General features: G+C 44.0%; 1 protein-coding gene across 2 annotated transcripts in view; it reads right to left on the minus strand.

Annotated features, from left to right (window-relative positions):
* The window catches only part of LOC136629139 (oocyte zinc finger protein XlCOF6-like), a 913,937-nt gene that overhangs the window by 818,441 nt on the left and 82,743 nt on the right, over window positions 1-12,753 (minus strand). The gene's annotated exons all lie outside the window — the stretch shown is intronic.

Genomic DNA, 12,753 nt, shown 5'->3' on the forward strand with positions numbered 1-12,753 from the left:
ATTTTTTGCAAAAGAACATCAAACACTGATACGGGACTATAAAAAATTATAACCATAGTAGATGTTGAGTGGGTTTTCAGTGTATAGTGCACCATAATGCCAATGTAGCTGTTACGTTTGGCCCCTTTTAAACACGTTCGAGCTATTATCTTTCATCCACGTCTCCCTAAATCTAGAATATAGTAATGAAATTGAGTTTTTATAAGAGCAGTTATTGACTAGGATATCTATCAGATTGAGGACTGCCTCTTTTGAGATATTGGTTAGCCTATTACGTAGGAAGTTTTTCACTTGTGCGTACAGGAGGAAGTGAGATACGGGTAGATTGTAATCTTCACATAATTCTCTAAAGTTTCTATATCTAGGGAGTTCCGGGTGTATGAGGTGTTGGACCTTTAGGCTACCTCTCTGTTGCCAAGTTTTAAACATTTTATTTTCTCACCCTTCTTAAATTCAGGATGATTCTATAAACGCTTGTGATTGGAAATTTTAAATGGTAAGGCGTACAGTTTACGGACTACCTTCCAGGCTGCTATGGTATCTTTGGCCATGACCGAGTGTTTACTTTCTATAGGAAGATTGGAAAAGCTTGTATGCAGGAGGACATTTAAGCTCCATGGGCCGAGTAGTTCTGCCTCAAGATCGTTATTGGAGAAACTATTAGATCCCTTTAATCAATCTAAGGAGTGTCTCGTGAGGCTAGCTACATTGTACAGTCGAATATCTGGAAAGTTTAGGCCTCCCTCATTCTTAGGAAGCATCAATTTTTTTAGGGCGATGTACGGGCGTTTCCTTGACCACAGAAAGGAAGTGAATGCTTTGTGAAGTTTCCCCAAATCTCGTCTTTGTAATAAAAGAGGTATTGTTTGTAATGGGTATAGTAATCTTGGAAAACTAATCATTTTGATTCAATGGGATCTGCCCAAGAGGGAAAGTGGTAGGTTGCTCCATTTGTCTAGTTCTTGGATTATTTTGAGTATCAAAGAGGGATAATTTAATGAATAGAGGGATTCTGGTCTTTTGCCTATATGTATTCCCAAGTATCTGATGCTGCTTTTAACTAAATTGACTGGGCAATTTTTGAAAAATGTATCTGCAAGTCTACCTCGGGGTGAAATATCTAACAGGTCACATTTCGTGGTATTGACTTTAAAACCTGATTTTCCCCCAAATGCTTCTAGTAGATTGAAAACTTGAGGTAAATCAGTGAGTGGACGACCCAGTGCTATCAGGATATCGTCAGCGAATAACATGGTTTTGACTGTTTTGTTCTGAACTTTAATACCTTCCATTTCTGTAGAGCTCTCTAAGAGTCTTGCCAGGGGTTCTATTGCTAAATTGAATAGGAGTGGAGATAGTTGGCACCCCTGCCTGGTACCCTTCTTTAGGGGAAATTTTTGGGAGAGGAAGGAAGCCTGGTGTATATATTTGTGCTTGCGGTGAGGAGTATAAGTTCCACAAGTAGGAGCAGAAGGGGCCTCCAAAGCTCATTTTGTCCATTACTGTTTTTAGCCAAGGCCACAGGACATTGTCAAAGGCCTTCTTTGCATCTATCGCAAGAAGGGCCGGGGAAGGGTGGACATAGGCTGTATTTTAATGTCGTCTAATATTGTCAGGATTTTCCGTGTATTCGTAATGGCTGAGTGGCCTTTTGTAAAGCCGGCTTGCATTTGGGAGATTATCGGGGGCATAACCACAGCTAGGCAGTTAGCCATAATTTTTGCCATCAGCTTTAAATCTGTGTTAATTAAAGATATTGGTCTGTAGGATTTTACGTCCAGAGGGTCTTTTCCCGGCTTCAGCAGCAGTTTGATATGTGCTGTATTCATTTCAGAGGGAATGGGGCTGTCTTTCATATATCCGTTAAACAGAGTTTCCAGTATTGGGGCTGTCTGGTCTTTTAGTATTTTAAAGAATTCTCCTGTATATCCATCCGGTCCAGGGGTCTTCTTATTTCCCAAATTTGACATACATTCTTTAATCTCCATTAGGGATATGGGGAAGTTTAGTTCCGCCTTTTGATTTTCTGTCAGCGAGGGCTAGGATATACTTGAGAATATGTCAATTCCTGTTTCTGTACCCGTCTGTGCGTGAGAGTAGAGTTTTGAATAAAAGTTGAAAAATAGGCGATTGATTTCCTGTGGGTGGGTTTGCATTTTCCCGGAAGTGTCGTTTAAGCCCATTACATTAGACCTATGGTGGGGTCCCCTTGCTAAGTTAGCCACTATTTTCCCTGTTTTTTCATTTAAATAGTTTTGCTTCTTTGCGCGAGTATAGTAGTTGTTCTCTTTTATGTAGCCATGATTCGTATGACTCTTTCGCTGACTTCCACTTTTGTTTGTTGTGGTCATTTGAATTTCTTTGGAATTTAGTGTATGAGACACGTAACTGTTCACGATAGTGGCTTATTTTATCTTTAACCCATTCCTGCTGTAGGACGTAAGTTTATGTCCTGGGAGCCTGGTACTTCCCGCAACAGGACGTAAACTTACGTCCTGGGGATAGCGTGGGATCACATATGATCCCGCGCTATCCCGCAGCGGGAGCCGGCTGTCAGTCACAGCCGGCGTCCCGCTGCAACAGCGGGGGGGCATTGGAGATGCGCCCCTCCCCGCTGTTAACCCCTTCCCTGCCGCGCTCTAAGTAGATTGCGTCACGGAAAGAGTTCACAGAGGGAGCGCGCTACCTCTGTGTCCCCGGCCGGCTCTCGCGATGTTATCGCGAGAGCCCGGTCTGTCGCCATGGTAACAGGATGCCATACATTGGCGTCCTGTATTACCAGTGCTTGAGATCGCTGTATAAGCAATAAGGCATGGCAGAGCAGTAGCTCTGCCATGCCTTATGACAGCGATCATCAGGGCAGTGGTTAAAGTCCCTCAGAGGGACACAAACAGTGTAAAAAAAACAAAGATTTAAAAAAATGAATTAAAAAAATGTAAAAAAAGAGTAAAAAAAACATTTTTTATGCTTTTTCTCAGATTAGCATAAAAAAAGTAAAAAAATAAATAAAACCCCACATACTTGGTATTGTCGCGTCCATAACGATGTGTACAATAAGATGCACATTCTTTTGACTGTGCACGGAAAAAAACGCAAAAAAAACGCTAAAAAACGGAGGCAAAATGCTAATTTTTAGCATTTTGCCTCACTAAAAACGCAATAAAAGTGATCAAAAAAGCCGTATGAACCCCAATATGGAACCAGTAAAAACTACAGCTCGTCTTTCAAAAAATAAGCCCTCATAGAGCTCCGTACTTCAAAAAATAAAAAAGTTACAGGACTTTAAATGCAGCGATTTAGAAAAAAAAAAAAGATTTCCAAAAAAAGGGTTTTTATTGCAGAAAAGTGGAAAAAACTAAAAAAAATGTAAGAATTTTGGTATCGTTGTAACCGTACCGACCCGCAGAAAAAATGGAATGTCTCATTTATGCTGCATGATTAACGCTGTAAAAAAAAATCTATGGCAGAATTGATTCGTTTTCCAGTATAGTTAACTATATTGTAAAGTTTTACAATATAGTTAATGTACCCAAAAATGATGCCGATAAAAACTACAGTTCGCCACGCAAAAAACAAGCCCTTATATGGTCGCGTCGACGGAAAAATTAAAAAGTTATGGCTTTTGATAAACGGAGAAGAAAATCCGCCAAAAATTGTTGCGTCCTTAAGCCCAAAATAGGCCGTGTCATGAAGGGGTTAATATTTCTCTTTAGGAAGATCACATATGCTATTATTTTGCCTCTGATAACCGCTTTGGCCGTGTCCCACAGCAGTTGGGGGTTGTTCACGTGTGCTTTGTTGTCGTACATGTATTCTAGCCACCATCCCTTTAGTAGGGCACAGAAGGTTTCATCTTCGACTAAGAATGTTGGGAATCTCCATATGTAGTCAGCACCCCTTGGTAATTTCTCGCTCAGAGACCATATCACAGGGGCGTGGTCTGAGATTACCATTTCGCCTATGGATGTATTAAGTATTCTTGGTATCAATTGAGGTGTCACAAGCATGTATTCTAACGTTATCCAAAGTAAAGTCCCGCAGCACACCAAAAAAAAGCGCAGAAGCGCAGAGATATCAGACGAGTATATGCCAAGCCACCAGTGGGACTATGGACCTCCAGTCCCTGGGTTAAACGTCAAAGTGAAGGAAGTGGCAGCATCAATTGAGGGTTTTAAGTTAAAATATTGAAATTTTATTGCTCCATATCTCACAAACAAGTACAGGCATGTAGTCTATTCTGGACCATGAGGTGTGCGCATGCGAGAAATGTGTATACTGGCATCCCTCAGGGTTAAGTTCCCTCCAGGTATCTTTGAGTCCGTAGATGTGCATAAAGTTTTGCAGGTTGGAATCTTGGTATCTGGTGCTGTCACCCCTAATACCCTGATTGCGGTGGTCTTCTGTCGTTTTGATTACTGCATTGAAGTCCCCACCCACTATCTTATGGGCCTCCATGTCAGTAAGCAATTTATCAGATAAGTCTGTTAAGAATTGTTTGTTGTTAGTGTTAGGGCCATACACATTGTAAATACTAAATTTTTCTGTCCCCACTTTTATCTGTAGATTCATAATCCTCCCCTCTGAGTCATGCCATTGGTCCTGTACGTCAAGGTTTAGGCCATTTCTAATGAGAATCAGCACCCCTGCTTTTGTACTTTTTTTTTTAAAATAAGATTTAGCATCCTTTGCACTTTGCGCAGGAAAGGGTGTAGATGTGAGAAAGAGTACAGAATATTTGAGAGCGTACCTTCCGCTTTAAGACATCTCCAACATAGGAGGGCAATTTGGATAGATTTTTTGGAGAAGAGCTGGGGTCTTGTACCATCTGGAGATTATTTTATAATTTAGCTTTTGGTATCTTATTAATGTTGAGACTGAGTGCGATTTTTTTTTTAGGATGGTCTTAACTTCCTCTTGTGAAAGTGCTATGTTGAGATCGCTCTCACAACAATTGATGTATAAGGGATATTCCATATTATATGTGATTATTATATGATGTGTCAGAGGGATTATCTCTAAATTGTACCACATGCTCACACTTTTCCAAAGAGCTTATGAACAGGCAAGTCATGATTGGTATTAAGGATATCTGACTGAAAAACAGATACTGAGTCTTTGATTACATCATAGTCCCTTTTAATCAGTTGCTGTAAACATAGCGTCTCTTGAAGACCTTGTATTGAGATGAACAGGTTATTTTGGAAAAGCCTTAAGGATGGTGTGTTGGGATGTTTAGAGTGTTCCAAAAGGTAGTTTTTGAGATGTTTTAGTTTGTTTGGCATTAAATTTAAGAAAGATGTATATCCGCTTATAGAGGGTATGAATCTTCATTTTTTGGTTTAATTTATGCCAGATTTTAAAGGAGGTTGTGGTGAGAGGATTAGTGATTTCTTTCAGCAAGGGTTTATTATGCATGTTTGACCAGCATAATGAGTGGAGTTTGGTCCCTAGGGGTTAGCGTTCAAGTTCGGTCCAAAGTTTGTTAATGGAGAGGTGTGTTAGGTCAAATGTACAGCGTTGGGGTAGGATTCGAATGAAAGCCTTTCCCGCTCCTTCAATATTAAGAACGGTACAAGGCAGTGCTGCCCACTTTCTCCTCTTCTATTTGTTCTTTCGATGGATGTCCTCTTGCAAAAAATTAGGAAAAACCAATATATCATGGGTTTAAAATGTGGGCGAACAGAACATCCTTCGCAGATGCTGTCCTGTTATTCATATCCAACCACTAGTCCTCTCTCCAACTTTAAACTTAATTTCTTAAAATCAGAGCTTCTCAATATAAATATAGAGGAGACTAAATGAGCTCATTTATCGAAAATATCCCCTTTTAAAAACACTTGTTCCCACATAACACATTTAGGAACTAAAATCCACTTAGACTTGTCTGACCTATATAATATGAACTTTTTTCCATTATTAACCAAAATTGAAAAAGATTCAACTACAAGGATAACGTTCCGACCTCGTGGCCAGGAAAGAAGAACCTACTTAAAATGAAAGTTTTACCAAATGTCCTCTACCTGCTATAAGCTCTTCCTATAGAAATACGCCGATCCTTCTTCTTTATTAACCCTTTCCAATCCACTGTCTGACGTCTAAAGACATTCCGATTCAAGGCTGTACAGCTCTGACGTCCGGCAGGGTATTATTACTGTAGATTACTGGCCGCTCTATTGCCGGGGGCCTCTCCAGCATGTCCCATACCGCAGTACTGGCTCTAACCAGCAGATGGCGCCATATTATAATGGCAGAAAGAGAAAGCCCCCTACGAAATCCTGAATCCAAAATTGGATTGCAAAGGGTTAAGCTGAGCTGTCCAATTACCACATTTATGTGGCAGAGTAAATGGCACAGAGAAAACTACGTAACTCTAATTAAACACTGAAATCTGGGGGCATTGCTTACCTGATTTTAAATCATAATTCAACACTGTTCTCTGTTATTTTTATACACATTATTTGCCTTTTCTCTTGTATGACGTGGAATGACTGTTGGGGTGCGCTCACACATGGCCGATTTTTGCAGAATGTGCGCCAGGGTTCCGCCACCAAGTACAGTACAATGTAAGAAAATAGGGTTTTATTAGAGATGAGCGAGCACTCACACTCTCTCTCTCTCTCCTCCGTGCGAGCCAAAATATTTACCGTTAACATGCGCGCTGCGTTGTGGCGGGGAGAAGCCAAAAACTGGGGTGGGGTCAAACATGGCGTCATGCTCGTTCGAGTAACGAGCACCATCGAGTATGCTAATACTGTAACGAGCATCAAGCTCGGCAGAGTACGTTTGCTCAACTCTAGGTTTTATCAAACTCCACTGATTAACAGGAGAAGAGATCTGCAGCGCTCCGTCTACAGCAGAACATCCCAGGATTGTCACAGGAGAAGAGATCTGCAGCGCCCCGTCTACAGCAGAACATCCCAGGATTGTCACAGGAGAAGAGATCTGCAGCGCCCCGTCTACAGCAGAACATCCCAGGATTGTCACAGGAGAAGAGATCTGCAGCGCTCCGTCTACAGCAGAACATCCCAGGATTGTCACAGGAGAAGAGATCTGCAGCGCCCCGTCTACAGCAGAACATCCCAGGATTGTCACAGGAGAAGAGATCTGCAGCGCCCCATCTACAGCAGAACATCCCAGGATTGTCACAGGAGAAGAGATCTGCAGCGCCCCGTCTACAGCAGAACATCCCAGGATTGTCACAGGAGAAGAGATCTGCAGCGCTCCGTCTACAGCAGAACATCCCAGGATTGTCACAGGAGAAGAGATCTGCAGCGCTCCGTCTACAGCAGAATATCCCAGGATTGTCACAGGAGAAGAGATCTGCAGCGCCCCATCTACAGCAGAACATCCCAGGATTGTCCCAGGAGAAGAGATCTGCAGCGCTCCGTCTACAGCAGAACATCCCAGGATTGTCACAGGAGAAGAGATCTGCAGCGCCCCGTCTACAGCCGAACATCCCAGGATTGTCACAGGAGAAGAGATCTGCAGCGCCCCATCTACAGCAGAACATCCCAGGATTGTCACAGGAGAAGAGATCTGCAGCGCTCCGTCTACAGCAGAACATCCCAGGATTGTCACAGGAGAAGAGATCTGCAGCGCTCCGTCTACAGCAGAACATCCCAGGATTGTCACAGGAGAAGAGATCTGCAGCGTCCCGTCTACAGCAGAAGATCCCAGGATTGTCACAGGAGAAGAGATCTGCAGCGCCCCATCTACAGCAGAACATCCCAGGATTGTCACAGGAGAAGAGATCTGCAGCGCTCCGTCTACAGCAGAACATCCCAGGATTGTCACAGGAGAAGAGATCTGCAGCGCTCCGTCTACAGCAGAACATCCCAGGATTGTCACAGGAGAAGAGATCTGCAGCGCTCCGTCTACAGCAGAACATCCCAGGATTGTCACAGGAGAAGAGATCTGCAGCGTCCCATCTACAGCAGAACATCCCAGGATTGTCAGCGCAGATTCCATGTAGGCGATGGGAGGAGTTTGTGATTCCAAAACCCATCGCTTCACTAATGTGAAATTGTGATCCTCATATGTGTGCTTCACATTTGTGCAAGGGCCACAATTGTCTTCCATAGATTTTAATGGAAGGAGGACATCACAGGACATGCGAGCGTCATGCGATGGCTTTTAACTCTTTTCAATCCATTGTCAGACTTCATCCGACATTGAGACTTCCCTGCGTAGCTCCCATGTCAGGCGAGGTCTGACATGTTTCTAACAACTATGCAGAACAGAGGTCCCACGTCGGAGCTCTCCTCTGCATGGTGTAATATACATATTAACTCACATTTAATTAAATAATAAATTAATAAAATCATCATGACATTTTTATGTGTTTGTTGAGGATTCCAATGAATCCACAACAGGCTTTCCCACCCAGAATAAATAAGACCTGGGGAGTGCGGGCAGCAGGGAAATTGGATTGGAAAGGATTCAAGCTCCATTAAAAACAATGGACGAGGCGTTCCAGAAGAACATACAAAGATAGAACATGCTGCAATTTATTTTTTCCCTTACATTGATGCTGTGAAGAAAAGAATCGCTAGTGCAAATAAATCCAATAAAAATATTCTTATATTTGCGCAAATTTTGTGCGCAATACATAAAACTAGTGCAAGAATATCACTCGTGTGAACAAGCCCTTTCTGGGAAAAAAAACACATCTTGAACTCCTTAAACTAATTGTAATGAAACAGCCAAACTGTCCAGCCGCATGTAGCAGGTTCTAATAATAGCATCCTGATCTAATCCTGGGGCCACTGCAGTACCTGTAACTAGCGGGGACCATCTGCTGCCGGAGGAGAGGGAGTGGAAACTCCTGGAGCATTCTAGTAGTGGCTGTTGAGGCTGGATTGCCACGGAGGTGAGCGCCGCCATCTTGGGGGAGAGTGCTGACTGACCTGCCAGCATCTAGGACCAGGAGAGAAGCCCCGATAAGTCCTGCCAGGGCTGAAGAAGAGGTGGGGGATCCGGCAGCAGCAGAGAGGATCGCTGGAGCAGAAATCCTCCTGTGCAGAGAACAGTGCTGCCAACATAGCGGGATGGGGGGCTGTGGAGAGGAGGCACAGCAGGAGGCTGCTTCAGTGCACAGCTGCTGGAGTGGGGTATAACACCCGGCAGTCCCACAGAGCCTGCTTCCTCAGTGCACAGCTGCCAGAACAATGTAGATCACCCAGTAGACCCACAAAACTGCTGCTGACACAGTGGATTCCAGGACTCTGTATAGCATCCTGAGGCTGCTGCACTGGGGGCACACAGTGATTATCTTGCATCCTGACCAACCATACTGTGGAGTACACAACTGGACCCCTATATTCATATTCACACAGTGACTCTTGCATTCTGATCAGCCATACTGTGAAACACAACAGTCCTCCTATATTGCTAACTCTGCCAGCGGTGTCAGGGGTATATGGCCTCCCTTGCAGCTGCAGCACCGTGCGGTGACCAACAACCACTCCATATTTCCACCAGGATTTCGTACCCAACCGGGCAGCAATTACATAGTATGACACTGGACAGCCTTCCTGAGCACGAGACACTGTCTGATATTTCTGTTAGTTTTGGGACATTTTCAGGCCTCCTTAGAAAGCTTCAACATTATTTTCAAAATCCCCCCCAAAGGCAAAAAGCACAGGGGTGGATCCATTATGTGTCCCACCAGACAGAATTTTGCAATTGATAAACTTAAGGTGTTTGCTAGAGAGAAAACCTGTAGTGACGCTGACCCAGAACCTGCCTCGTCCACACCGGGAGAGATGGTTTCTGCGTCAGCCACCGTCTCGGGACCGCCTGCTGGGTCAGTTCAAACTTTACAACAACTATCAGAACAGCTATTATCAGTGATTCAAACATCCACCACTACGCTACCACTAGGGTAATATTGAGAAGATCAAGGTGGATGTAAGCCTATTGAGACAGGACCTCCAAAATTTACAGGAGTGGCTCACTAATACAGAGGATGGGGTCTCCACACTGTGAGAGCTCACGCAGAAGGCAGAATTCTGGAAGCAAAAGGCAGACGATTTGGAAAATCGTTCACGGCGTAATGATCTCCATGTTGTGGGCCTACCAGAATGGACTGAGGGGCAGAGGCCGGAGGAGTTTATGAAACACTGGCTATGTGAACTTTTCGCAGATGCTTTCCTGTCGTAGGCCTATGTTGTAGAGCGAGCCCACCGAGTATCCATGAAACTGCCTATACCAGGTGCTCCTGCTAGACCCCTGCTGGCAAAGCTGCTCAACTCCCGTGATAACGCTGCAATATCCATCTTCCCGGACTTTTCAGTGGATCTCCAAAGAGTCTTTCTTTGGGATTAAAAAGAAAATCCAAGACCTCCGGCTCGGATATTCCATGACGTATCCAGCACGTCTGCGAGTGGTGGACGGAGACCGTACCCGCTTCTTCTCCACTCCATCTGAAGCTGAGGCATGACTGTCCACCAGGTGTCAACCAGAGAGACTGTAAAGTATACTTCACCCTTCTCTTTTTTTCAAACAGAGGGACTTTCGCTTCCGAATCACCATGTTGTACCCTAGAGACTTCATGCTTAAAATTCTTGCTCTGCATTCAAATATGGGACAGTAGGCCCAGGATATAGAATCAAGTGTAAATTGCTGTGCTCTTGTCTGTTGGAGCTGCTGTCCTAATTTTTCTTCTAATTCCCTCTCCTCTACTCTGCTAGCACCGGAAATTGTTGGTTGTACAAGCTAGGGTGGGCCCTAGTTAATACTTTGCAGGTTAGCGTTGGCCTTTACTTTTCATACATAGTAGTTACTTGTATCAGTAACACTAAATATATACTACAAATATATATTTGTAACACTAAATATATACTACCTCAGGTATAGCTGAATTTAAGCTATACTTTGTAGGTTCCCCCTAATAGTACATTGCCATGTACAATGACTTAATAGTATGTGGATTATTCGCTGTTTGTTCTATAACAGTTAATTAGCTTTCAGTTGGCAAAATATTGTTTTAAGGTTACAAAACTGCATAAATCAAGTGTCTTGTTATTATTTTAAGGATGCACATAGATTTTACTATATGATACACTAATATTATGTTCTTGGGAACCATGATGAGACACGGGATCGTCACCATACTGCGTGTGGCCCTTTACTGACTATACTTATCTGCATTCCCTTATGACAGAGGTAGTCTTTGTGTCCTGGAATGTCAGGAACATGGGATCGACCAGGAAACAGTCTATGATTTTTTCACTCCTGCGCTCATGGAGGCCACACATGGTATGCTTGCAAAAGACCCACCTTACACCCGACACTGTAAGAGCCCTGTGGAAGCCATGGCTTAATGGTCTGCTCACTCCCACCACACGTCATATTCCAGGAGGGTGTCCCCGTTAATAGGAAGGTCCCTTAGATGGGAGGTTGAACAGTTAAAAATGGACCCATAGGGCAGATTTATTTCTGTGCGGGCTAAAATCAATAATGACCTTTACGTTCTACTATGTTTTTAGAACCCACCGCCCGCATCAACAGCCTTACTAGCAAATTGCATTTGCCTCCTTCTCACCAGAAGCCACAGTTCTTTCCATGGGAGATATTAATATGATAATGGACTCGTCCCTGGACAAATTTGATGGGGGTTGTCTGGGAGGCAGGGGGGTGGGGGTAGATGCGGGCATGACCATGCTGGCCTCGATAATTTCGGTGGCAGGATGGTTGGATATGTGGCTTGTATTTCATCCTAGATAGCAAGAATTTCCCTGCCATGTTGTCCACAATTACACTCTCTTCGCAATACTGATTATATATTTGGATCTCCTTCCTTATTCCCGAAAATTAGCTCCATAGAATTTCTCCCTAGAGGAGCATCGGATCACTCGCTGATTCAACTGGTTCTGAAAAACCCTGGTCTGGATGCCCCTAGAAGGTGGAAAATACACCCGTACTGGCTCTCACAGTTTGGCCGTAATGATCAAACACCGAACCAGATCCAGGTGTATTATGATGCGCATGAGGTATGCCCTAATGCTATTCTGGTGTGGGAGGCATTCAAGCCGTACCTCAGAGGTTGCTTTACATCCTCAATTTCTTTTATTGAAAAAGTCACTGCACAAGAGGGAGAACTATTGGCAGAGCAGTGTCAGTCGTTGGAGAGAGAATTTATAGCTAACCCTTCTGACAATAATGGAAACAGATGGTTGCAGATCGGCAAGGATTATTTGCTATATTAAAGGGAGAATTTTGTTTGAGCTGGGCAATCAAGCACGCAAGTTACTGGCTTCCATGGTCCATCAGGAGAGTGCCCCCCTCTCGATACTGAAGGTTAAAGCGGCTGAGGGAGTCACACTCTCGGACCAGGCAGATATTCTGGATAGATTTCAACAATTCTATAGCGCCCTGTATCAATCTCAGGTTGACTATCCCGCTACTGAACTGAACTGTTTGAAAAAAAAAAGAAAGAAAAAACAGTTTGCAGCACATTTAATCACCTTTAGTTAACATTTGAGATGAGCGAACCTACTCGTTTCGAGTAATTACTCGATCGAGCACCGCAATTTTCGAGTACTTCCGTACTCGGGTGAAAAGATTCGGGGGGCGCCGGGGAGCGGCGTGGCAGAGCGGGGGGTAGCAGCGGGGAACAGGGGGGAGCCCTCTCTCTCTCCCTCTCCCCCCCACTGCCCGCTGCAACCCCCCACTCACCCACGGCACCCCCCGAATCTTTTCGCCCGAGTACGGAAGTACTCGAAAATCACGGCGCTAGGGCGAAAAAGGGGC

The sequence above is a fragment of the Eleutherodactylus coqui genome, chromosome 5, assembly GCF_035609145.1.
Source record: "Eleutherodactylus coqui strain aEleCoq1 chromosome 5, aEleCoq1.hap1, whole genome shotgun sequence".
Classification (NCBI taxonomy): domain Eukaryota; kingdom Metazoa; phylum Chordata; class Amphibia; order Anura; family Eleutherodactylidae; genus Eleutherodactylus; species Eleutherodactylus coqui.